Source organism: Lepisma saccharinum, chromosome 20 (assembly GCF_977018435.1).
Source record: "Lepisma saccharinum chromosome 20, izLepSacc3.1, whole genome shotgun sequence".
Lineage (NCBI taxonomy): Eukaryota > Metazoa > Arthropoda > Insecta > Zygentoma > Lepismatidae > Lepisma > Lepisma saccharinum.
The window spans coordinates 58,140,158-58,163,878 of NC_139248.1; the positions used below are offsets into that span (position 1 = coordinate 58,140,158).

The 23,721-nt window shown below is 40.1% G+C and overlaps 1 protein-coding gene across 3 annotated transcripts in view; it reads right to left on the reverse strand.

Moving 5' to 3' along the window:
• The window catches only part of LOC146003283 (protein jim lovell-like), a 204,396-nt gene extending 188,507 nt beyond the window's left edge, over positions 1 to 15,889 (reverse strand). For all 3 annotated transcript variants that reach the window (XM_083141517.1, XM_083141518.1, XM_083141511.1), the window contains exon 1: positions 15,132 to 15,889. The gene's annotated coding sequence lies outside the window, so the exon portion shown is untranslated. The remainder of the gene's footprint in view (positions 1 to 15,131) is intronic.
• Positions 15,890 to 23,721: the final 7,832 nt, after the last annotated feature.

A 23,721-nucleotide genomic window follows, 5' to 3' on the forward strand; every position in this document is an offset into this window, starting at 1 on the left:
GTTCTATTGGGTTCCGCCGCAGGACCGGAACCTTTTCTCGCACAATTTTAATTCGGTCCAAGTTGAATATTGTTGCATTGAAAAAAAGGTTCCTGCACCGTATTTAAATTCATGAGGAAAAAACGTTCCTGGACCGAATTGAAATACAGTTTAAACTTAAAAAGGTTCCTTACTGTCTAGAACCCCTTTACACTTGCTGATTTTCTCTCTCGGTCGAGAATTGAATTTATTTACAATAACTCAGGGTCGGATTAACCTATAGGCAACTGGGGCAATTGCCCCAAGGCCTCCACCAAAAGGAAGCTGTGAAGGGCCTCCACCAAAAAAATATTTTAACCAGCTGGCTATGCTTGTGAAAAATTACATAAGTTGCATTTTAAAAATAAAAAAAAACTTCAATATTGTCGTATGTCTACACTCTTCTGGATCCAATTGTAGCACAGCTCTCAGTCGATCTGTTTGTAGATATCTGAAGCTCAGTATACTTTATACCATGGATTGATTTGGATGTGGTGTGGAAATAAGGCACACTTATTCAAACAATCAATTCTCAGATGCGATTAAGATAATAAATAATCCTACGAAGTACATAACGTTCTTTCGTTAATAACATCGTTTTAGAACTGCGAGTTTTTCTAGGAAAAAAAATGTGAAGATAGTAGCGCTCTCTCTCTCTCTCTCTCGGTGCATGAGTGAACTACGGGACACCTAACTTTAAGCAGCGCTTTTGTGAACCGCCCTAACATACTAACGGACGGCGGAATGAGTTGATTGTTTTCTTTCGGCTAAATAAACTAGCAGAGCTATATTACTTTTCCGGAATGTCTGGAGTAGCGACGCGCATAGGAGAAAGCTTGTGGGCGGGACCAGACTAGGTGAGGAAGGATGCAAAATGCAGAATTCCCCTAGTAGGCTTGCGAGCTGTCATGTTTACTACAGAACTACTGGACCAGTCGAGTCGCCCCCTCTCGCGCGACCCCTCCCCTCCGCGCGTTCATTGGACGAGGTACACACCCGCAACATGCGCCCAGAACGTGTTCGCGTTCTCTTACTGCAGACATTCCGGAAAAGCAATATAGTACCATGTTGTGCGCACTCTTTGAATCTGGTAGGGAAAGCAGCGGCAAATGCATGTCCTGCAGCTGTTCATTTCTTCGATTTTGTACAACGGCTTTGTGTTCTTCACAGCATCACCTCACCATTATCAAACATTGGTGGATAAGTTAAGACAAGCAGAAGGGAAATACTATGTTCCCAAGAGTTTAAGTGAGACTCGGTGGGCATGTAGAGCAGATGTCACAAAAGCCATAGTCCAAGGTTACGAAAATTTTTAAGGAAGCTCTTGTCGAAATTGGCAATAACAAAGAAGAGAAGGGTATTGTAAGAAGTGAAGCGAATGAGCTCTCACGACAGATGTCATCCCTGCAAATAGCATTGTTAGCCGTCTTCTGGAATGACATTTTAGAGAGATTTGATGCTACGAGTAAAACACTCCAGGATGCAAGGTGAGTTCTTCAGTCATTGACATTTTGAGATCTTTAAAGAAGTTCGTAGAATCAAAAAGGAACTCGTTTTCTGAATATGAGGAGATAGCCAGAAGAAGAAGTGGCACAGAAGAGTACAATAAGGAACACTCACGTCAGCGGTTGAGAAACGTCCGACTGAATCCTCTTGACTATCAAAATGAACCTCAAATCCACCTCTCGGCTAGTGAACATTTCAGAGTGGAAAGTTTTCTACCAGTGATTGATCAAATCACCTCGTCACTGGCCGACAGGATTTTTCCCTATGAATCTTTCGCAAAGAGGTTCAGTATTCTAATTAACTTGCAGTAGCAACTCCATCACAAATTACATCTGCAGCTCGCGAACATCTACGAGGAGGATCTGGAACCCTCGCTAGAGAATGAACTGATAACGCTTGCACACCTAGTAAGCAGTAGCAATGTCAAACATCAGGAAGACATCCCAATGGAACTGTCTATGTATAATATTGTATGTAAGGATCCGTTCCGCAGTACATTTCCCAATGTCGAAATTCTCTTTAGAATGTATTTGGTCTTAATGATAACAAACTGCAGCGGAGAAAGATCTTTTTCAAACATGAAATTAGTGAAAAACAGGCTTCGTGCTGCCATGGGACATAATCACTTATCCAATCTTTGTTTATTAAACATTGAACATGGACTTCTTCGTGAAATGGACTTCGATGATATAGTAGATGAATTTTCGGCGAAAAAGGCAAGAAAAGTGTGTCTACTATAAGACTTTGGGAATTTTCTTGAAGAAAGTGTAGTTACTACAATTTCCACAATGAACCTGTCGGTAATTGTCCAGTAGATGGACCGTGCATATGTAGTGACATATTTACTTTTAATTGTAAATAATATCATTTATAATAAATTATGTACGTAAGTACAGTCTACTGCTCAGTTCTCTGTTTCCGTCTGAACCCCCTTAGTATTTACCATATATTGTAGTTACGGTGTTCACTCTTCATAATATACTGTAGACATTTAGACGCAGAATTTTACTGCTGCTATAGCGCTACAATTTTCGTCCTGTGACTTTATTTTACTGCGCTATTCTCCCTGCAAACCTATCTGCGATATGTTTGATTGTGAATGACTGCTGATTCTAAAATCAGGTCTACCATTTCAAGTGCTGAAAATTGGTGGTTAACATATTGAGCTAATAAAGCTCCTAGTAAAAAAATAATTAAAAAATAGGGGGCCACCACCAAACATTTTGCCCAGGGGCCTCCACAAACCTTGATACGGCCCTGCAATAACTGGACCTTTAACAACTCTGGGATTGTTAGAGTGAGATCCAGGAACACATACATTCTAATGGATTCTATTGGGTTCCTTAACAAGACCGAAATCTTGTTTTTCGCACAATATATGCAAATTCGATCCAATTTGCATATTGTTTCATTTCAATACGGAACATGAACTATTTAAACTGATCCAGAGAAAAGGTTCCTGGACCGTATTTAAATTCATCCGGGGAAAAAGGTTCCTGGACCGAATTGAAATACTTTGCAGATAAAAAGGTTCTTTACGGTCCAGAACCCATTTACGCTTGCTGATTTTCACTGCTGGACCGGAATTTAATTTATTTAAAATTCCTGGACCTTTAACAACCCTGTATTTAAATTCGGCAAAAAATGCCATTGATGGTAGAATGTCGATTGGCATAGAAGAGGCATGTTACAAAATACTAGCAGGCAAGTATCTAGAAATATATTTAGGTGGGGTCCGAACAAAGTGTATCATAATAATATTAATAATAAAATATTAAAAAATTAAGATCACTCTAATTGTATTAAATTAATCAAAATATTCAAATTAATTAATATGTTTTTATTACACGAATAGATAAAAAGTCGGTATAAGCTTAGTGATATAACAGCACGTAGTCATTAACTAGCTTAACTAACTAACTAACTCCCTAGCCTTCTTAAACTCGAAGGTTCATGGCTGCAGCAACACAGGCCTTCCATCTTTCCCTATCTTGAGCAAGTTCTATATACTCTTTTCCATCTCTACCGATTTCCCTTAGGTCCATCTCAACGTTGTCCCTCCATCTTCGTCTTGGCCTTCCTACAGGTCTCTTACCATCAGGTTTCCCAACAAGAATCCTGTAAACTCCTCTTTCCTCTCCCATTCGTGCCACATGGCCTGCCCACCTAAGTCTTCTTGATTTAATTATTCTAATAATATCTGGACATGAATACAAATTATGTAGTTCTAAATTATGTAACCTTATTGTCAGCCAAATTTATATATAAAAAAAACAGCTACCCTGGCAAGGAAATACATGCCAAATAGATAAAGAATTGAATATTTATTGATAAAAAAGATGTTAGATCCGGTTGACGAAAAGTAAAGTTCATGGTAATATTTTATGGATGCTATTATAAGTAGTAACAAATCTTCATTGGTATTTTCATTCAAAGTCTTATGATCTCAATATAATCCTTGCCTTACAATACGTTCGGCGGTAAAATAACCCTCGATTAAACAACAAGTATATTTTCATTATTTAATTTTAGGTATTTTATAATTTCATTATTTTCATTGCTTGATTTTTATACTTAGGAAATCTTTCGGCGGGCGGGGTCTGGACCTCCTGATCCCCCGTAAATACTTCCTTGTATGCAAGGTATTTTAAAAATAAAGAATATATTTATATATATATATATATATATATATATATATATATATTAATGGTGGTATTTTAAATATAAAGGCTATAGTGGTATTTCACAGGTAGGGACATTGAATTTTCGCGATGCCAGAAATCGCGAAATCTGAAATAAAGATGCAATTTTGAACATTCTGGACGTAACTACACCCCCAATGATGAAATATGCACAAGTTTCATTCGCGAAGTAATGCGAAATGTGTGCTTTTCCACGAAATGAACGCTTTTCCGCGAAATAACCGTGAAATATCATCAAATTAAGTAGAAAACACGCAAAAACCGGCAATCGAGGTTGTGCGCGCAAACTGTCTATTTGTAACGAAACGTTTGTTTAAAGTTTCCTACCACTTGCATCTGGAGAACGTTTTATCTTCGATCACATCAGGAAGACGCTGCAAATTGGGATTTCCCATGCACATAATCTCAGTTCGAAAACTTCGCTCCCTGTCAAGCTGCATTTCTTTCTTCCCCCGAATGTCTACTCAACATCCAGTTTCATTGAACATGCTAGCTGTAGCACCGATAAGATTAGTCTGTTTTTTTTTTCCACCGCTGGTATATACCGCTGATCTAACATTTTATTTACCGCTCTCCTCAGTTTTTATTTACCATAAATGTGTCTCCCTATTCATAGGTTACAGTACAGAATGCTATTGTATTCTATTTTCTTGTTGATATTGCTTTTATGAATTGTCCGTTTGTGTACTGTTAATAACTTTATAATACTGATAAGAACATTAAGAATGGATCACTTTGAGGACCATATTATTTAGCAATAAAGTTTTCCTCTGTAGATGTTTCTATTTGTCTTCTCTTTGATTTTTTTCACTTTGCGTTTCTGCAACTTTTGGCTAATGGCGAAGATGAGGATGAGTTGTCATAAGATGAAGTAGATAAAGAGCCAATACGCAAAGCGAGCATACAACACGAGCACGACGGGGCCGTGAGTACGGGCGCCACAGCTTCGTTAGTCTGGAAAATGTACCCCAGGGTGCACCACGTGGAAGTGAGGTTGACTTGATTGATTTGGTGTTTTAAGTATACTTTATGCACAGTAAGGCTCATAGGGACTGGACCTACAGTTTGAAGTGGGTATCGAACCCGGGGACCCGTTGATTACAAGGCGACTACGCTACCACTGCTCCATCGGGGAAGCATTTGTCGCTACTTGTGGCCATCTAACGTATATCTGAGGCTTAAATTGATCAACTGGTAGGCCGATTACGGGAAGCCAGAAGTATTTGACCATAATAAACTCACTGGAATAATGGCCAAATTACATAAATAAAAAGCCGAAACGAAATATGGAGGTACATGCATTGTAGCAGACGGTATACTCCAGTGAGTAAGGTGAACCAGAGGGTATACGGCACATACCGTCGTATATCCTCGACTACAGCCCTGGCTTCTTCAGTAACGAATACCATGGGTGTTGGAGATGGTATAGGAAGAACGAGACAAGTGTTGAGGGGACCGAGATTTGAATCCGACACTGACAAGGAGAGGGTATGCTATATGTATCGGCCTTGACTTTTCGGGATTATTTTCCCCAAAATTCGCGTTATTATTTTAGCACATTTTTCTGTCAAATATACCTAAAATAATTCATTTATTGTGCTTTTAAAGTAGTATTTTAAATTGTAGTTCACGAGAGTTTGATATATTGGAACCAACTTTTTAAGAAGTTATTTTCCAAATACCTATATAGCATAGGCTCTCGTGTGACGGTGGATGTTCACTCGACCTCCTGTCAGAAACCTGCGACTTTGCTCGGTGATGCAAAGCATATTCCCAGAAGGTGAAAAATCGTGGGAAACATCCACTTACACGTGGTTTCATGTAGCCTTCGAAATTATTCCATGAACAGCGCGCATTATGCTCCGCACTGTGACAGTGCGGTCTGAAGCGTCAGGCTTTGGGCTACGGCTAAGGGACGCGCGCTGCTTCGAGCCTCCTGGGAGAAGCACAACACTTTTCTCTTGAGATTTCGGCATGTGTATGGAACCGGTTGCCACACACCATCGTGAGGAAATTGGGGAGCTGCGAAAGGGTAGCGTAACGCGGTCATGGAAACATACAGTAACCATTGGGGGTTCGTCGTGCTGACCAAACCACACTGAATGGACGATCGTCCACCTTTGCTGAGGCATGTGGGAGTGAGGCCGGCAGTCGATAGGTAGACCCTGGTCCTCAAGGGCTGTTGCTTTGATTTAGTTGGTGTTTTATGCACACACAGTAAGGCTAATTGGGACTGGACCTACAGTATAAAGTGGGATCCGAACCACTATGCGCCTCCACCGGGTATCGAACACGGGACCCGTTGATTACAATGCGACGACGCTCCCACTGCGCCATCGGGAGGCCTTCAAGGGCTGTTGCATCACGGGATATAACACGCTATATAGATTTCATTTAGATGAAATGTTGGAATATGTGCGCGTTATACATGCATAAACTTGGCACTATTTTTTAAACTCTAAAGTACAAGGGTGTTGGTTTTTCGTTGTTTAAGCACAAAATGTGTTGAAATTCGCGAAAAGGTCGCATTTCGCATATTATGCCAAATTCGCGTTATTTCGCGATTTTGAATGCTTGAAAATGTGTTCAGAACACGTCACTGCACATTCATCAACACGTTTTTCAAGCAATTAGCATTTTTCGGTGTTATTCAACGTTCCTATCTATCCTATCTATCCTATCTATCTATTGATATCCCAAGCCATTTCCGAGAAAAGATGCACCTCATGAGGCGAATATAATATGGCCCGGTAATAGCGTATCAATTTCAAGTGCCTTTGCTTTTCTGTATTAGCTGGAGCAATTATTTATTGCATTTTATTTATTCCGAAAATTCGCCTATTATTTGCTATGCGAACTGTCGAGAAATATTTTCTTTTCCATTCCTTTACCACAATTACCACTCTGGATGCTGTAAAAAAAAGTAAATAAAAGTATTGATTGTGTGATTCATATTCTCGTGTTTTGTTTCTTGATCATTTTCTCTAAAAAGAAAATGTGTACCTTTCGCTATACATAGTTAATATTTTGTCGAATATAACTCTTTGATAATCATTAATTTGCTGTTTTAAGTACACCTTATGCACAGTAAGGCTAAACTCTTGGATACTGTAACATGCAAATACATAATTATGGACTTATAAAACCTTTTCTATATATTGAACGTACGATGATGAGATTAATCTATGTAGAGATGTAACCTCACTATAAGTAGATCTGTAATAATGTTAATAATATACTCCTTGGCACTAATGAAATTGAGGGTAAATGAAGAAGATGTTTTGCAAACGTTTTCGTTCAATTTTGCACCGAATCCGTTTCAGAAAGCAACTTTCAAGGTAAAATATATAGGCTTAGTATGTTGCGAAGAGTGGATCTCCATCTACCGTATTCTTTTTGTAACTTCACTCTACATTATGTCGATAAGAGACTGAACTTGTGGATTTTAGACTACGTAAACGACAGACAATAGCGGCGATTGGGTGCCGAAATGGGAAAGGGGGTGGGGGGGGGCAAGGACAGCTTACTTTCTCTTGGTAGACAAGGCTTAGCATTAACGGGCCATAGCGTGGAGACAAAAAGTGGGGGCCGTCCATTGACGACGTTAAAACCAATAAATTTCAGGCGATAAAGATTGAGCAATGTACTGCATAAATTTTACATGACGAGACGTTCAATTTGGAGTCTTTGAAATCCAACATGACACGGCTCCGCCAATGAGCACGTGAGAGGGAATGGGACTGCGTGGATGAGGGGAAAGTGACTGCAGTTTCCAGCCTTCCCAGCAGCGTGTACTGCTTCGTTCTGCACACTCGATCCCCCCCACCTCGCTATTCGCGGCCTTGCTCCAGAGATAACTGTGACAGAGTATAGAACTATATTTCGGGAGTGGTCCGAACCAAGTGTTTTACATGTTATAACAATGTTAATAAAGTTTATAATTACGAGCCTATTAATAACAATAGCAATATTAAAATTGACCAATTAATAATAATTATTATTACTACGTGAACAGATAAACGTTGATGTAAGATAAGAAATATAACAGCATGTATTAATTATCTAGCTTATGTACAGTTAAATCCAATAAAATTTGTACAAAATCGCCGTCCTACTGAAGATATTAATGTTAAAATATTTTTATAGAGTATTATGTGTAGAACACCATTTCTGATTATTAGAATGCGACCTCTCTAAATTCCGGCGCGGAAAACGCCTTTATGGCAGTGACACTCTGTTGCCGCGTTTGTTTACGAAGAAACTTCCGGTCAGACGGCCAATTAGACCTGCCGCTGCCCCCCTGTTTGGGAAACAAGTTGGAACCTTAAAATCCCTTCTCCCCGAAGCAGCCAGCAAGGAAACAGGATTTTGTAAAGAAAAACATTCTGAGCTGTGAACGGGGGTCGGTTCTCATCGTTGCCCTAGTATACGTCCAGTTGATGAAAAGTCCCTGATAATTAATTTTATGCAGTCAACTCAGAGCTTTATAATCATAATATAATACTTATCTTTGTGTTAGTTCTACGGGAATATTGATTGATTTGGTGTTTTAAGTCCACTGTATGCACAGTAAGGCTAATCGAGACTGGACCTACAGTTTAAAGTGGGATCCGAACCACTATGTGCCTCCACCGGGTATTGAACCCGGGACCCCTTGATTACAAGGCGACGACGCTACCACTGCGCCATCTGGGAGGCTTCTACGGAAATAAATAAACTTCATATTACACAACTGTAAACAATAATTTCGCTTATCTAATTTTGGACTTCGTAAAGTCTTTCGGGGACGTTGGGAGTCCTGACCCCTACACCACCCTTTAAATATATCCTTGGCTTCAACCCCCTAACTAACTAACTCTCTAGCATTCTTAAACCCGAATGTTTAAGCAACACAAGCATTCCATCTGTCCTTATCTTGAACAAGATCAATGCAATCTTTCCATCGTTAGCGATTTCCTTTAGATCCATCTTAACGTTATTCCTCTTGGCCTTCCTATAGGTCTCTTACCATCAGGTTTTCCAACAAAAATCCTGTAAAGTTTTCATTCCTCCCTCTCCCATTCGTGCCCCCCGAACACCGAAAATGAATGTTAACCTAAAATTTAATACGTTTCATTTCATTTCAATCACAGTAATTTGTGTTCATTATTAGAAGGACGTTGCAGGAACATAACTTCACCCCCTCCCTTTGGCTGCGCACATCAGATGATATTTTTATAGCAGAGTTGTTAAAGGTCCATGAATTTTAAATAAATTCAATTCCGGTCCAGGAGAGAAAATCAGCAAGCATAAATGGGTTCTGGGCCGAAAAAAACCTTTTTAAATGTAAAGTATTTCAAGTCGGTCCAGGGACTTTTTTCCGGATGAATTTAAAAACGGTCTGGGATCAATTTAACTACGGTCCAGGAACTCTTTTTTTTTCGGATCAGTCCAAATAATATTCAAGTTCCGTATTGAAATGAAACAATACGCAACTTGGACCGAATTTAAATTGTGCGAGAAAAAAGTTTCCGGTCCTGTTATGGAACCCAATAAAAACTATTTAAACTATTTTAACAACCCTGCCTCGAACACCCTTCGTGGATGCGCACATCGGACGACATATAGTGGTAAATATAGTCGATGCCATGATCGTCCTGTATCATTTATGACGGCACTTTATTGATATCTGCGATATCGAATTCTCTCAATCGGCCGTCCATACCACACGCCTCACGTTTCAGGTGGGCAGGTTTGCGGCGAGGCCTTGGAGGCTTATGATTGGGTATCCAAGGTCGACAGAAGTGACGCGCAGACAATGAACAGGGGATTCGAGATGTCGGAAGCTGAATCGCTCGTCTGCGATGTAAGATGCGACTCCCTTGCTGAAAAAAATATCACGCAACGGGTTCCGAAAATGCACGCGGCCTCCTAGCGTCTTTTCCTGACACCACCTACATCGACTTCCGGTGTTTCAACTTTGGAATTACAGCCATTTTTTCGCAATGACACCCGTTGATCGAGATTTGCCTTCGTGTTATTGGTAATAAGCAGGAGCATGCATATTCGTTTTTGACGAAAACACGGTATATGAAATAACACATTGTAATGTTAATTTTTCATGTTTTCGAAAGATGTGAGGTGCATTTTGCTACCATGTTTTGTCACGAAATGAACTGCAAAATGCGTAAAATATAGGGTAACTACAAATGAATGGTGCAACTTTACAGTTATTATGACGTTACTACTTATGATAGACAATCAGACAAGGCCTGAATATAAAGAAATACTCTGGAAGTTTTCTTCTCACTAACCAGGGAGGTCATCTAAGTGTCCCCATCCGATTTCCATGAAACATGGCAGGTGTATAGAGGGGCCCAAAGGAAGAAATATATGTGTTTTTTTTACAGTTTTAGGGGGCAAAACCCCTCCTCAAATGTCAAGATGAGGACAAATTGAAGTGGGGATCTTCCCGAAAGGCCACCACCATTTGAGAATCCGGTGGCATTCTGTTTTGGTGGTGACTAATCCGATATGTGATGTTTGTGGTGCAGTGGCAGTAATCAGATGTGCATGGTGTAACTGAACATTATGTTTATATCATTTTTTTGAGGAGTACCATTACTGTGACGAGTATGTACATTGACACCGTGGAAGCAACAATGGGGCGGTTTTCAATGTGATGCATGGGTGCTTGTCTTTACTTTGTGTTGGCAGATCGGTTACCATAACGTTGTTTCATGTTACTTTCTGGTGGTAATAAATGTTTTATACATGCTGTGTATTCATCTATGGAACTATCCTCTTGTGTTCTTGGCTATGGATATCACCTATATGATATCAAGGTCATGCTTGATAGGGTTGTGGTTCCCGTGTGCGGCTCTTTTGACGCTCAGTTACCCTGCTCTGGTCCGTCTATTGTTATGCCCATGCCTATCCGGGAACAACGGTGTCTATGAATTCGGCATCTCTTTACAATTGCACTGCGTCTGGTACCGACAATCCTACAGTTCTGTGCTGTGTGTGTTCCAATTATATGTGCCTGTTCTTCCTATGTCAGATTTCGTGGTTTCGGGGTCAGATCCCCACTTCAATTTCTCCTCATCTTGACATTTGAGGGAGGATTTTGCCCCCCCCCAAACAGTTTTTTAGCCGAAACAAAAAAAAAACACGTATTTCTTCCTTTGGGCCTCTCTATACTACACCTACCAAACCATGGAAATCGGAGGGGGACACTTAGATAACCTCCCTTGTAAGTGGGCTTATGCTGCTTTGCCGCTGTTCCACCAGGATCGCCAGTGTTGCAAAATGGCTAGTGACCAGTAGAAGGTGTATTGTGTGTTGAAGAAGCTATCATGAACTGATTCACTCACAATGGTGAAAAGACATTTCCACATGCGTTTTGGTAGTAGTTCACGAAAGATTTGACAAAGTTACAACTGTGAATTGTTAGTGTCTTCGAAACCATGGACAATGACTTGCTGTCTCGTGCATAGCAGGTACTTGATTATCATTTGGATGTTTCTTCAACAGTGTTTCTTCATGTTGATGCCTTCTCTGATTTTCTAACATAAATAGTAATGTCATAGTAACTGTGTAAAATTTCACCATTCATGTTGAATTACCCTGTAAATTCTTAAACACGAAATTCAAGGTTTCTTACCGACGCGACATCTTCTAAGGTCTGAATTATCTGTGAATTGTGCAATTCACAAAAAATGATTAATTCGACTGTAAATATTTGAGAAGCAAACATGGACTCCTTTAAACAGGAATAAATTTAATACCCTGATCAGAAGGATTTTTTTTTATTTTGTGTAATAACTAGAGTTTTTAAGGTAAAAAGTTGTAAGTTTGAGTTTTAAGTCCACTTTTTGCACAGATAGGCTAATCAGGTCTGGACCAACAGTTTTAAAGCAACACGAATATGTTCACCAGCAGTAATTTATCCATATTAAAAAACAGCAAAAAATTCCCCAAAACTTCTCTTCTAATAGTTGTCACAAGGACATAATTTATGTTAATTTTGGTGAAAATTATTTATATTTCCACTGAGGGAGAATTCACGCAAAAGCAACAAGCGGCACGTTCACTTTCAAACACGGGCTAAGAGGCCCATGAATCCAACTGAGATAAAGCTACACATTTTAAAATTTAATCCTTAAACATTTAATGTATTAATTAATATAAGATTGGTGGATTAATAGTAATTAATTCTTGTACCGGGGTGGCCTTCCTACCCGTAACAGTATGCTGAACTACAATACATAAAGCTGGTGATTTTAAAATTCGGATACCAAAAGTGCAAAATTGTGACACAGAAAAAGACACTGTTCCCGGGATGGATGATCTAAGGGAATTTTTCCGGCCTTTTCCCCGCATAAAGCGGCTCCGGGGCTCAAATCAATGGGTACCTGGGGGCAACCCGGGTGGGTAAAGGCGGCCGAGCGTGGTGCTGATCACATCACCTCCAAAATGGCCGAGATCGAGAATGTGTGAAGCCCTACCCTCACATCCCCTTCATGGCACGGTGCTATATGTACGAGTAAGTTTACATTTCTACCTTACACACTGTGCTCATTATTAACAAAAAAAGGTAATGTAATTTCCATAGGCGAATTAGAAATATTGGGGACACCCTGTATGTGTCTACCCCTGCGTCCCCCCCTCATAAAATGAAAGATAACAGAACCAGTGATTCGAACCTCTGAAATGCGCATCACCGGGAGTCAAACTCGGAAACTATTGATCACAAGCCGATAATCAAAACTTGCAACACGTGGACAAAGGTCAAATGAACACAAGGATAGCTTCAAAATAGTTGCTGTACATCCTTAAGAGTTTATCAAGATTTTTTTATTGCTTTTCATCTAGGATTGAAGGTGGCATATGTGTATTTTTTTTTTATCTACAATGAAAAATAAGTCAACGCTCTTCGTGCCACTGCATAGAATGGTTCTTGCCATAGTGGGAGGGAGTATTATTTACATTGAACATTTTAGAGGGTTCCTACCCAGCTTCAAATATTTCATCTGTGCCAGTGTTTTTAATATCTGATTCGATTTGTCGGTATTAGGCAAAAGCTTCACGTTCACAGAAAAGCAAAACCGGTCCGAACTCACAACTTCAAGTGGAACCAAAACCAGTACACAGTGCCCAATCGGAACTCGAACCCGGGGTCTTCATTTCAGACTTAGCGTTGTGGAAGGGGCGGTGGGTTGTTGGGGGCCATTACCCAGTGTGTCAACTCATTCCTGAAAAAAGAAAAAACGTGCTGCAGGGCTAAAACGTGATGCAATCCCGCCCTACGAAAACCTAAGCACGACACTGTGTAAGAGAGAAAAATGTATACTCTATGATGTAAGAAAGTTGCGATGATTTTCTGCCAATACAACATAGAAGAAATATCATTGCCTCTAGATCAATTCTCAAGCTGTGTCTTGTTCGGAACTTCTGGACAGCATTTAAAATTACCAGTCAAAACGCATTGGAACATAGGCCTGTGAATTTTTCCGATGACGACTTAATATTTTATTAACGTCATTGGCCTTCCGTGAACACTCCTGAAGATCATGAAAGGAGCGAAGAGAGTCATTAATAATAGGGATTCAAAAATGTCCGTATTTTATGAACAAGAAAAAAAACCTTCTTTTCTAAAAAAAAATTCAAGCTAATACTTTTATCTTAAATGTGTATTTCTTTATGCAAAATGTCCTGACAAAGAGCGCCATCTCTTTTCGTAAATTCGCGAGTTATCTCAACACAAGCATGCGCAGTCAAGAAGTTCGAAAAGTTATTTCGGCAAGAACTTGGAAACAGTGGCGGCTTTATAAAATAATTCTTGGGAGGGTCTTGTCCTATTTGTAGTATTTAACTGTAATACTTTCGAAAACTGCAGCTGGCATTCGTTCAAGATTTTACAAGATAATCCACATTAATAAACACTTTGTTTCCGCAATATTGTATACATATTGAACGTACTTAGCTGTGCTACGCTACATTGTAATACAATGTTATTCATATTAATTAAGATTTCTAGCATCCAAAATCTAGGACATTTGCAAAAGCCGTGAGTTTTAGAAAACATTAAAGACATACACATTGCTAACAATAACAGGATTTTTATTTTATCATGTGCTAAGATTGTCTCAAAAGTTTCTATTTCCATTTTTAGCGAAACCTACAGAGGACGTTGTTGCTCTGGTTAGTATCTTACGTTCTTGAGAAATTAAGTGATTAGATAAATGAAACTATAGTTAAGAGATAATTTTGCAACAATGGGCACATAAATGTTACTTGCCAAGTGTAGCATATAATTAATGTACGACAGCATGATAACTCAGCTTTATAATTTTATTAAGAATGAGAGATGAGAAACTAAAGTTTCATCTGAAATGTGTGACGATATTGCAGAAAATTGTGTCTTGATTTATTGGTTTACGTCATCATAAGAAAAACTTTTTAAGGAGAGAGATTAGTAGTGAGTCAAGAGAAAGAGAATTACAGATGGCGAATAGATATATAGAGAGAAACGACAAAGACAGGTGATGGAGAAAGAAAGAGAATGAAAGGAAGACAGTGAAGGGCAGAGAGAAAAGAGGAAAGAGAAATAGAGAGAGAATTAAGAAAAAATAGAGTAAACGGGAGGGAAAAACAGAAAAGGAAATAATGAAGCAGAGCGGTAGTAAGCATGAACAGAGAACTAACACGAGAATGAAGATCCAATACTAAAAAAAAGTAACAAGAAAAGAGAAAGGAACAACAGGAATAAGGGAAGAATAAGTAGGTAACTTCAACTTATTCCTGAAGGCGTCAAGTGCTCCCCGGTGACCTTTGGCCTTAGGCCCACTAAAATCGTCAACGATCGCAAGCAACATTGTTCTGCATCATCTCAGTAAGGTGTAACATGAAAGAAGCAAAGCTTACCTGTTATCTTCTCAATCTTCTGGGCTGATATTCCTGGACCTCCACAACTTCAGGAAGAAAGGTATCCCACTGTCTCCTCTTCAGAAATCACTAATTTATACACTATATTAGTTAACTAACTCGTCACCAACACTAGTCGATCAGGTCAGAGTGTCAAGGCACTGTACTGATATGGTACAATCCGAAGGCAATTTCAGTCAATACCTTAGGAACTGCAAATCCATTCATCAAGCACAACCGTACTCCTCTTTGGAAGTTCTTCCTAGCAACTTCTGAGATAATTGAATGTACTTCCGGTTAAGAACCGTCGCTGAGTATTATCCTTGCTTCACACAACAAGAATTTACGTGCACACTGACACAACAAAGCCACGCATTCGTGCGCATCTCCCCCCCACGCATGTATAGCTGCACGCGATGGCCTCTTTTTTTCTTCTTATCTTCCTTCTTTTTTTGTTCCAGAGATCGTAATAACTGCACACACACACACTAAGAAGTCACTATTTTTGGTCAGCGAAAAAGGGGGGAAGAACGTAACTTAAACGTGCAAGGGGAAGAAACTGTAATGTTAAGTTGAAACACCTGAAGAACGCCTTTTTGGCAAAAATCCTTCGGCAAAACTCGCGCGCGGGAGGCACAAAAGTCAACTGAGGCTTTCCCCTCTCGCTTGAACCTTGCAGGTAAAATAAGACGGTGATGCCTCGAGCTGTTGTTCCGATGGTCGACAGCTAACTGAAGCAACCCCACCTTTTGGCGCCCTCTTTGTTCGCTCCTGTTTCGACAATCTCGACCGGGTTGCAGTGCAGGAAGAGAAGAATGCTTCTATCCTTTCTGCAAGATCCTGTGTGTGGTTGCAGAGCGATTTCGAAGGAGGGGAAAGGGGGGGTCTCTCGTGTATGTTTTTACATGCGGAGGGGGGAGGAGTTTCCCGGTGGGAGGTTCTGCCGAAGCCCCGAGAGGTGGGGGAGGTGGAGGGGGTGTTGGATTTGGGTAGAAGGATTACTATTGTAATCTTCATCGAGTGCGTGCCTTTCACATACGTTTCTTCAGGGTCATTAGGGGTCCTCGTGACTCAGGCAAAAGAGAATGTCAGGACAAATCAGTGTTACCATCTAACGATATTTCAATGCGGCCGTGCTACGAATGTAACTTTTGACTTTTAACCTTATGCGAAATGTCTTGGCTCTTCGGTACAAATACCTCCAGCGCTTGTAACAGGTGAGCTCGTGGCTATCGGGGCCGATAATAAACTGAGGTATTGTTGCAGCGTGGATTGTTACATGAGGATGTGTTGCGATGGTGATCAATGGACAAGAGAAACTTGATCTGGTAAGAGTGGTGAGGGGTGGTGCTTTGTTAATGCTCCCTGGGGGCGCTGTGACGGCGCCAGACAAGAGTAAGTGGGGACGGAAGGGAGCAGGGGAGGGAGGTTGTATTTAACATACCGCAAAATATCGTGAAGAAATACATATTTGGACAAAACTGTTGGACTTTTGGGGGATTTTTCTTAAAAATATATAAAATTCAACATGTATACATTTTTCTAAAGTTTATGTAAAAAGTTTAGACAATGCTGCAATATGTGTAGGTAAGGGGAGGTTGAATCAGAATATATTCTTTACTAATTCATTTATTCAACTTGTTCCAAGTCAACTTTTGCTACTATATACTCTATCCATGGAATCTCTGGAGTAAGACCGCGCATAAAGGTAGAGAAGGGGAGGAGCGAAGCAGTACATGCTGCTCCAAACGCTGGTAGCTGCAGTCGCTTTTCCCCCTCCGCGAAATCCCGTTTCCTCGCACTTCTGCATTGGTCGAGCCCTCTCGAGTTACCACTTACGCAGACTTGCTTTCGTTTGGTCGCTTCAGAGGTTCCTGAGACAGAGTATAGGTGCACTATATTTATAATCTGTTAGAAGAAAAGGAATAATTTTTTTTTGGGGGGGGGAGGTAGACTAAGTAAAGTGTGCAGTAAAGCTAAGAAAGTGACTTTCAGTAGGATGCAGTGGACACGCTGTCGTAATTAAATACTTTATGTGGGCATCATGACATGATCTGGGGAGGACGCGCCCTTTGGGGGGGGGCACCCCTGTCCTGTTCTCTCTTGCGCTGTCGTGATGTACAGTTTACGTCTACATGCGTTGCCTACGCGTCTACACGAAGATTACGGCGTATAGTTTACATAGCTGCTGAAGACAATGTCCTCCTCCGTGGCTGTGCGGTCTAAGGCGCTGTGCTTTCGATTCCGACTGCGGGACGGCATGGGTTCGAGTCCGCCTGGGTTCAGTCTCTGGGTTCTCGGCCTGTGTATAGGACCGGTGGCAACCCACCATCGTGAGGCAATTGGGGAGCTACGAGTGAGTAGCGTAATCCGGTCACGGATATCTCCTATAACGGCTGACCCCACGTCACCCCATTACTGGTTGAAGATCTCCACACCTCTAGGATTGATGGAAGAAGACTTGCAGCCGGGAGATAGGCCAAGGCCCTTACGGGCTGTAGAGCCACAGGTTATTTATTGTTATTATTTACTGTTGACAATGCAAACAACAGGGAAGAAATAAATCCCGGTGTTCTTTAAAAGAGAAAGTATTTTTTTCTTCAAACATGTCGGTCTGGGCCTATAACCGACTTGAGACAGTTCGACGTAATCGAAGTTATCGAATTTTCACTAACGAGGGAAAAAGGGAATACCGGAAAACAAAAACAAATGACAGCCATAATGAAAACTGACATTATTTTTTACACTGGCAAAAGGGAAGGGTAGTTTTTTCTCCCTTGTTACTGCTTAGGAAAATGCGTGTGTCTTTAAAGCAGATTTTTCCATGTGTGAAATGGTGGAAATAGAAGTAAAACAAATATTGTCATTCTACGGACATCGCTTTTGGGTGTGTCGCGGCAAGTTCATTTTGCAGTTCAATTAATACGTAGCGAATTGGTTGAACGTAAATAAATACTTAAAACACTTTATTTCTGGACAGTGGACTACTTCACGCTCTCCATGTCCACCTGCTGATGCTGGTTGCTGCTTCTAGAACGATGAGAACGCCGAGCGCCATGTTGTCTACGTTGATTACGTCATCGGCGTAGATTACATAGTTTACATTGTCTACACGTAGAATGTAGAGAATAGTTGTTCGCGCGTAGACGCACGCACATCACTGAGAGGACGGCGGAATGTGTAATCGTCGCTCCCACTTCCACCCTGATGCTTCAAAACGTCATTGTCTTGTAAATTTTTTTACAATCCGTCATTTCTTAAGAACCTACGACAATTGCCAGTGATGTGCCGTAGACTATAAGTTTACGTCTACATGCGTTGTCTACACGTAATATACGCGTAGATTACATTGGGTTGTAGTTTACATAGACTACGTAGACAATCTAAAGTGCATTAAAATTAATTTTCAAGACTTTCATGAAAGGAAAGTGACATTTTCAACTATATTGGTTCCTAACGAACTGAAAAGAATCCTATTTACAACAAAATTTCTATTCTCTTCCATCAACTATGGAAGAAGATAAATAGTATGCAAAAACAACAACAGATGGCAGTCGTGAGCCAAGAGTGGTCTTTTCCCCATAAAACACTAAAATATTTCCTACGTTAGGTTCTTTTCCTAGGTGAGAAATTGTTCGAATTTGGAAAAAAAAGTATGAAAAGTTATCCTTACACGTCAGCAACTGATACGCAGTATAATTTTCTTTTAATTCCACGGCGCCCTGTGCTAAGTTATCATCTTTCGCCATGTTGTTACATAGATTACGTAACCTACGTGTATAAAATAGTCTACGTGTAGAATGTAGACTATCGTTGTTTACGCGTAGACGCACATCACTGACAATTGCCAAAATCACGGACAATTGCGATGGTTTTGACGGTGAAGGTCATTTTACAAGTTAATGGTAGGACAATTTCGACGATCGGGGCCTAACCTAACCTAACGAAAGGCGCCACAGAACTAATAATGCTGTAGAAGGTTGGAACAACAAAATAAATAGGTGGCTTGGAAGACCGCATCCAAAAATTCATGATGTTCTGGCCTGCCTCAAGAGCCAAGCAGACACCAACATCAAGTAGATGCAGATGGAACTTAATCTAGAAGGTCAGAAAAGGAAGAAGCGTGACATTAAAATCGACGAGAGTTGGGAAGTGTATTCGCACATATGAGGAAACGGGACACGTCAAAAGGTTGGCTCTAGCCCATGTTCAAAAACTTGATTGAGCTAAATTCCCAGCCGAAAACATCAATATTTCACATAATTCTCTTGTAAGAGGTGTTGTACGGGGTGTCAAGTCACCCTTCAATTTGATAGACGATTTAAAATGTCATCGCAATTGTCCACCCGCCCTTTCACTTCTGTGTTCATGGCAATTGTCTGTCATCGCAATTGTCCGCCATCTCAATTGTCCGGCTACCAACGATGTCGATAAATATAGCTCACATTTTGAGCTTTGATAAAAAAAGAACATTGAAATCGGGCCCTTGCTTCTAGAGATATAGTCGTCGTTTCAAGTCACCATCCGCCATCTTGGATTGGCCGCCATTTCTCTCCCACTTCCACACGGCAATCGTGTTTTTTTTTGCTATTCCTTCACATCCATATAACGATGACAAAGGAAAGTTAGTAAGACGATTACTGTTTGCTTAAATTTACATCTTGTCGACCGGCATATAATATTGGGATGGTATGCAGATGAAATAAGGCAAGACTTGTCGTTGTCTCGCTTTCGTCTCGAATTTTTATACCTGTCACGTTCTCGGTCTAGCAATAAAATGTATTAATAGGTTTACGTATATTATATATTGCGCGTACACCCAACGACATAAGTAATAGTATGCGAATTATACATCACAATTTTCATTCGATGTTTTCCACAATGTGATTATCATGAATTGAAACAAAAAGGCCAATTAGCAGAGGACAATATCTGCTTAATATCAACAGAATACTTACCACTGAAAACAGCCCAGGATGTTGAATAAAAATGAATGAAAATAGCGATTTCCAATTTGCATACTATTATTTTTTCCCTTGACTACAATATTATCACGTTGAATCTCTTGTTTAGTGTATTTTTAAAAATGGATTAAATTTTTGACAAAGGGTATTATAATAACCATGAGTGTGTTAGTTCTCGGAGGAAGGAAATTTCCTTTTTCCTTTTTCCCCGGGTGGGAATGAGTTTAGACATTCGGGACCTCATTTCATTTGTTGTTATTTATCGTCGCTTTTCTGGCACTTGTGGCTAATCGCGGCGATGAGCGATGATAAGATCAAATTTATGAACATAAACTCACAAAGGAAGGGGCAAAGTCCACTAAGAAATGGATTTTCCGAATTTCAACCTCTAAGCTAAGGGGGAACGTATTTTGATACGTTAACAGTCCAAACCCTGTTCCGTACACGTAAATATGCTCAAGAGATGGCGTTGTGTGTATTATTCATTTCAATGTAGTTATTTTTTGTGAATATACACATGAACGGTCTAATGAACTCATGTAATAATAATAATAATAATACGCACTGAACGAAAATAAAAGCTAGTATTTACTTTTTCATATGTGAATCGAGTTTTAAAACAAAAAACTTTCAGTGCCTGCAGGAATAAATGTATACATTGCAAATGTTAAACAGGAATTTAAGATTTGTATTTGTATGTAGTTGTTATTTGTTGTATTTGTATGACATACTTTTGTGTAGAATCAATCCTTGGTATATTGGTTTGGTCTTGTTTCAGTTTTTGTCATGGTAGTTCATGAGCCAGGACTTCAAATTAAGGCGTCGGTACCACTCGGGGGGACGGGTTCTCATATGATTTTTTTCCAAGGTCTGGATGCCTGGAGCTGGAAAATGTGTGATAGCATGTCATAACTCTTTGTTTTTATCCAATATTATTGAATTAGCAACAGCCGAAAAATATTAGTTTTTCATATTTTTTTATAAATAGCATATAAATTCATCACAATATTTGAATAAATAAATTTAATTTTAACAGACTTATTAAATTGAATATTACTTTATAACAATTATAATTATTAAGTGTAATAATATTAATATAATCCTTACAATAATAATAAAACTTTATTATATTGCCTATATACTGGCATAGATGAAAGTAAAACTTACAATTTTCAATAATTATAGGTGTCAGAAGACGCAGTTTGTAGTTTCGAATGGATTGGTTGGTTGATTGATTTGGTGATTCAAGTCCACTTTATGCACAGTAAGCCTAATTTGGACTTGACCTACAGTTTAAAGTGAGGTCCGAAACACTATGTGCCTCCACCTGGTATTCAACCTGGGACACCTTGATTACAAGGCGATGACGCTACCACAGCACCATCAGTGAGGCGGTTTCTAATGGAGTTGTAAGGTAGTAGATCCAACACAGTTTGATATGCTGCCTGCCAATCTATCCTATCCACTACCAGCTGCTCTGCTCCATCGTGTTTTTTCAATGTCCACCTTCTCCCACGTGGACTAGATGTACATGGATCATTCAGAAGACATCTCTTGCTTATAGCGGCTTGCATGTTTCTTGAGACAGTTCCTTTAAGGTGCAAGTTGATAAATGTCTATCTCACCCTTCTGTGCCACGTCATTCACATAATGTACGGAAGATTTTGGAGCATACAGTAAGCACGAGAACTACAATTTGCCCATTACTTTTTCATTGAGATCCCTTTGATCTCCGAGGCTGCGAAAATATTTCCTGTGTTTGTCTGTTGACAGGATTTTCAATGCACTTACTTTTCCTTTTCCTGTAAATGCATATGGAGACTTATCATATCTAAACAAACATTTTTAATAAGAATTGAAGTTATTTTCCTAATGCCAAGAACCATCATGGGGTACTATATTTCAGAAACAATTTAACAATGATTCTTTCATGGAATCTCAAACACATAATACACACATCTGCGTCATCTGAGCCTCTCATTAGCAGCAGCAGTATTCACCGACAAATTACCATATCTTTTTCATGTTTACTGTTAAGATTGAGCACTTTGGGACTCGCTTCAGATGAGATTTTGCATAATTTATATCCACAGTTGGCGAAGTGTTTTATTCAAAAGATTTACAAAATGCTCTGGTTTCCTACATTCGTTAACAAGAAATGCAATTAGAGTTGTTTTATTCGTTACGTGACTTAGAGATTTCCTTCACTTTCTGACAATCTGGGAAGATGATATGCGCTGTGATTAATGCCCGAGTTCTTCTCACGTGTTTGTTCTTTCGGTGTACTTTATAGACGGCTCATTGTACGTATCAAACATACATCGATTCGTGGACTCCTATTTTCTTCCGCAAAGCAATGCACAAGGCAGATAGACCTCGCCTAAATTTCCAGATATTTCCTCAGGGGGATAACATTTTTCTGCAAGTATGTCTCTAATGACCATGTTAATGGTTCTAAGAGAAAGCCCATTTGAAGATTCCGATCCTGTGCTGTCACAATAATTCGACCAAATAGTGCATTGTCTGATAATTGATCTGCCATTACTATCCACTGGCTTCTTCTTGGATCAAGAGAGGAACATAAAGAACTAGACGAAAACCATGTTTATGCAACTGAATGAACATTCAGAGAACAGATACAGTAGAGTATGGATGAACACAGGTAACAGAAAGACCCTACAGTTGCTTGAACCAATGCTCACACGATGTGCGCCACTATAGAGCAATGTATGTATCAATACAACAGCTCAGAAATACACAGAGTCACAGTAGTAACTCTCCCCTAGTATGGTGTGTGATATCGAACGGCAACACTGCACATCTGTGTGGCGTGGGCTCGATGAGGTGATCGATGAGAGCTTGGAGGATTCATCGAAATCTTCACTTTGGGCAATTTCAGCTCTTGAAGAGTTGAGGGAGGTGCCATTCTACCTAGAATGCGTTTGCCAAGTGCATCCCAGACATTCTCTATGGGATTAAGTCCCGTAATCACGCCGGCCACTCCATGCTCTCTATTCCCTCGTCATCGGGCACGTTGTGCACTAACAGAACGCTGTGAGGACGAGCATTATCACCGATGAAATGGAAACGATCCCCTATTACATCTGTGCACGGCATGCCAAGAGGTCTGAGCTTCTCGTCCTCATATCTAAGGGCCGTCAAACTACAATTTTCGATGACGTGGATGTCCGTATGTCCCACAATTTTGTTTCCAGCCCACACCATCAGTCCACCACCTCCATTTTAGAATGTTTCTTGCACAAAAGCAGGGTTATATCGTGTTCCACATTCCCTCCAGATAAGGTACGTCTATTGTAAGGCTGGAGGCTGAACCGCGACTCAACCCCATTCATTGTGGCCCCAATTGCGATGTTCCTCAGCCAAGTTTCTACGGACTGAAAGCTGTACGGTGATGGAACACACACCATGAGTCTATATGCATAGAGGCCATATTTAAGAAGGCGATTGTAGACAGTTTGAGATGACACCTGCGCCCTATTGCTGTGAGAATGGCATGTTGTAGTTTCGTTGCATTCTGTCGTGTTTCAATCGGTTATTTACAAGAGGTACCCGTTGTCTCTTGCTGCTGTTGCTCGCGGACGGCCTTGACCTTGCCTTCGTCGCAC